Consider the following 4,804-nt stretch of genomic DNA (forward strand, 5'->3'; position numbering starts at 1 on the left):
TATATATATATATATATATATATATATATATATAAATATATATTGGAGCTACTTAAAATTTGAAATCCCGAATAATTGCTTTAATGATCTTATGATCAAAGACGCCCTGAAATGCAATATAGACTATGTGCCTTGGTCTTGATGTGATGTGAAGATGAGTACTAGCAGTTAGAAGTTAGTTAATATTAGTTAGACTGTTAAAAGTGAAAGGGTGATTAGTCATTTCATTATGATTAGTTGTAACTACCTATCATGAAATTTGTTAGGAAGAGCAGTTAAAAGTCACAGTAAGAGGGTTATAAATACTGTGACTTACTCAATGTAATTCTTCTTCTTAAATATACAAAATATCAGAGATGCTCAATTGAGCTCTCATTGTTGCTCAGATTGAGTTTTTTCTTTTCACCAACATGGTATCAGAGTTTTTCCTTCACAGTGTTTACTGTTGAAAATGTGTGTGCAAAGGATCAAAGAATCAATTCATGATTCATCGATTCATCTGAATTCATTACAGATCTGAGCTTGAAGCTGGATTTTGTGGTGACTAATTGCTGATTTTGCTCTGTTTTTTGCTTCCGCAACAATAATTTTTTTTCAAGGATCTCGTATGACAAATGATCAAGTAGCTGAGGATCAGAACAATGGCCAAGGAGCTACCCTTACATGGCAACATTGTTTCAGGTAACACTGGAACAGGATAAGGTATCGACTATAATCATACTCTATTTCTCAGTCCTACTGATATGAGTGGTATTAGCATTATCTCATTTCAGCTAGTAGGATTTGAAAATTATACTCTGTGGAATCAATCTATTAGGATAGCTCTTTTAGGGAGGAATAAAATAGGCTTAATCGATGGATCTTCCAGGAAAGAGGTCTATGGAGAGGAATTATGGGGACAATGGGAGATAGTGAATGCCATTGTATTGTCATGGCTTATGAATTCAATTTCAAAAAGTTTGTTGAGTGGCATAGCTTTTGCTGCTACCGCTTTTGATGTTTGGACTGATTTAAAGGAAAGGTTTGACAGAGTGGATGGATCTAGATCCTAAAGTTTACACAAAGACATTTCTTTATTACAGCAGGGAAATATGTCTGTTTCTGTCTATTATACAAGGCTTAAAAACCTATGGGATGAATTTGAGGCATTAGTACCTTCTCCTTCTTATAGTTGTGACAAATCCAAAGGTTTTGTGATTCATCTAAATAGGCAGAAGTTGAATCAGTTTTTAATGGGATTACATGACTCATACCATCAGGCTAGAAGTCAGATTCTTCTCATGGATCCATTACCAACTATAAATCATGCTTATGGAATGATAGTTGGGGATGAGAGTCAAAAGTCTATGGTTAATCACACCACCAACACTAGTAGTATGGGCATGAGTTTTATTAATGAGGATTCAGTGGCTATGTACTCCAAGGTTGGTAGTAGTTCTGGGATGAATCAGAGGTTTAAAAATAATTTTATGCTAGTGTGTGAGTTCTGCACATGCAAAGAAAATAGTAAGGAGTTTTGTTACAAGGTGGTAGGATATCCTCCTTACTTTAAATCCAAAAGAAAGACTCAAGGTGTTAATTCTGGTCAGGCCCAGCTAATGCTGGTCACACTCAAGCAAATTTCTCATATGGTATGAACACTAATGTTCATATACCATGTAAAGGCACAAAGGGTGAATCATCCACAGCTAACATGAATGCTAATTTAGATGTAAATACCCCTAATAGAACAAACCAAGCTGAGAAGGACGTTCAACAACTTTTTCAGGGCTGCACTTTCACAAAAGATCAGTATGATCACATACTTCACATGTTTCAGCAAAGATCAGAATCTGCTGGAGCAACCTGCAATGCTACTCATTCAGCAGGTAATGTGTTTTTTGTCTCTGAAAATCACATGGTGTCTAATTTGGATATGCTGATTAAAGAGTCTGTATCAAAACTTGAGGTTCCTAAGATAATATATCATTCCAATGGTGATGCTACTCAAGTTAGTCATGTTGGATCATGTGCATTATCTACTAGAAGTGTGCTTACAGATGTGTTTCATCTTCCAGAATTCAAATATAATTTAATGTCTGTCAGCAAGATCACAAAGGAATTAGGTTGTTCAGTCACCTTTTCCTCTCATTTTTGTGTATTCTAGGAACTTTACAGTGGGAAGGTGAAGGAGGTTGGTAGAGAGGCTGGAGGTTTATACTTGTTGTTGCATCAGTTAGCTGATAAAAGGAAGGAGTCTGCATTAAAGTCTGCACTTGTAGCTACAGATCCAAGCTCAACTTGTCATGATTAAGATATGGAATTATGGCATAAGAGATTAGGGCATGTTTCATCAACATTTCTTGCTAGAATATTTGATATGAATAAGCAAAGTTTGTGTAAAATTTCTAAGTGTTTAGTCTGTCCATATGCTAAACAAACAAGAGTAGTTTTTCCTACTAGTAGTATCAAGTGTAAATGTTGTTTTGACTTGATTCATATTTACCTATGGGGTCCTTACAATACTCCTACTTGTGATGGTAATAAATACTTTCTCACTATTGTTGATGACTTCTCCAGAATGACTTGGCTATTCTTACTTAAACTCAAGTTTGATGTTTGTGTTTCATTACAAGTATTCTTACAGTATGTCAAGACTCAGTTTGGTAAGGTGGTGAAAATAATAAGGACTGACAATGGCACAGAGTTTGTCAATTCTATTTGTGATCAGTTGTTCAAAGATATGGGAATCGTACATCAGAAAACTTGTCCATATACCCCTCAGCAAAATGGAGCAGCTGAGAGGAAACATAGACACATACTTGAGGGAACCATAGCTATGAGGTTTCAAGCACAAGTTCCTTTAAGATATTGGGGACACAGTGTCTTAGCTGCAACTTATGTTATTAACAGACTTCTAGGCAGTGTCATTAATTTTCAAACTCCCTATGAGAGATTGTATGGTACTCCACCTGTATTAAGTCATTTGAGAACACTTGGTTGTTTATGCTTTGCCAAAGATCTATCTGTCCATGACAAATTGATGCCAAGATCAAGAATGGATGTTCATATGGGATATTCAGAAGTACAAAATGGGTATATACTGCTAGATTTAAGCAACAAATCCTTTTTCACAAGTAGAGATGTTTAGAGAAGAAATATTCTCATTTTCTCAAATTGAGAAACATGTACATCAACCTGTATTTACAGATCCCTTGCAGGATACAGGTGTTATATTTCCTCACTTTGATCTAGCTTCAATACCTCCTTGTAGTTCATCATCAGATGAAACTTCCCAGCAACGTGTTGTTCCACAGCCTGAGGTTCCATATATGACTGCAGATGATGAGGTTGACAGTACAAAATATAGAACTTGTGTACCTGTTACTGTTGTTGACACAAGTGCAACTGAGGTGGTTCCCAATACTACTGAGACTTATTGTATCCACCAACAGGAGGTCTACAAGGCCTAGACAAACTCTAATATGGTTAAAGGATTTTGTATCTATGAAAGGTCATAAGGAAGTGAAGTATCCTTCATGTAATTATTTGAGCTATTCTCATTTGTCACCTAGCTATCAGTGCTATATAGCTGCTACTACACAATGTAAGGAGTCTACCAGTTATTCAAAAGCTATCAAGGATCAAAGATGGGTTGATGCTATGCAAAACAAAATTTAGGCCTTAGAAAGTAATACGTGGGAGATTACTGACTTACCACCAGGAAAGAAATCTATTGGGTGTAGGTGGATATATAAAGTTAAGTATAAATCTACTGGTGAAATAGAGAGGTTGAAAGCAAGACGAGTTGCAAAAGGATACAACCAACAAGAAGGAATAGACTATAAAGAGACTTTCTCACTTGTGGTTAAAATGGTGACAGTAAGGAGCATTGTCTCTTTGGCTGCTTCTAGATAATGGCATATCCATCAAATGGATGTGTTTAATGAATTTTTACAAGGAGATTGGAGGATGAAATCTATATGCAGCTCCCTCAAGGGTTTGTTAGTCAAGGGGAGAAAGTATGTAGACTGACAAAGTCTCTATATGGACTTAAACATGATCCAAGGCAGTGGAATCACAAACTGACTGAGACTCTTCTTAGTTTCAGTTTCAAACAAAGTTAATATGATCATACTTTGTTCATTAACAAGTCAGAAAAGGGAATCATTATAATATTGGTTTATGTTGATGATATGCTAGTAACTGGAAGCAGTTTGAAGTTTATAGAGCAGACTAAAAAAGCATTGCAACTAGCATTCAAGATGAAGGATTTAGGGGAGTTAAAGTATTTCTTAGGCATTGATCTTGTCAGATCAGCTAAAGGTATATTAATGCATCAAAGGAAGTATATTCTTGAGCTTATTTCTAAGGTTGGCATGACAACAACCAGACCTGCAGGAACCCCTATTGGCATCAATGTTAGGCTAACCTCCAAACTGTATGATGATCATCTAAGCAATCAACAAGAAGTGTTGGAGGATCCTTTGGTTGATTAGACCATGTATAAAAAGCTTATAGGCAAACTGTTGTACTTGAATATGACCATACCAGACATATCATTCAGCACTCGAACTCTAAGCCAATTTCTACATCAACTAAAGAAGTCTCACATAGATGCAACACTGAGGGTGATTAAGTTCTAAAGAGACAACCAAGACAAGGTTTACTGTTATCAAGTGACTCAGATGAGCTAGTCTCTGCATATTGTGATGCTGACTGGGCCTCATGCTCAATCACTAGAAAATCTGTTACAGGATACATGGTCAAGATTGGTAAATCACTAGTGTCTTGGAAGGCTAAGAAACAAACAACAGTTTCAAGA

Source organism: Solanum pennellii, chromosome 11 (genome assembly GCF_001406875.1).
Source record: "Solanum pennellii chromosome 11, SPENNV200".
NCBI classification, from domain to species: Eukaryota; Viridiplantae; Streptophyta; class Magnoliopsida; order Solanales; family Solanaceae; genus Solanum; species Solanum pennellii.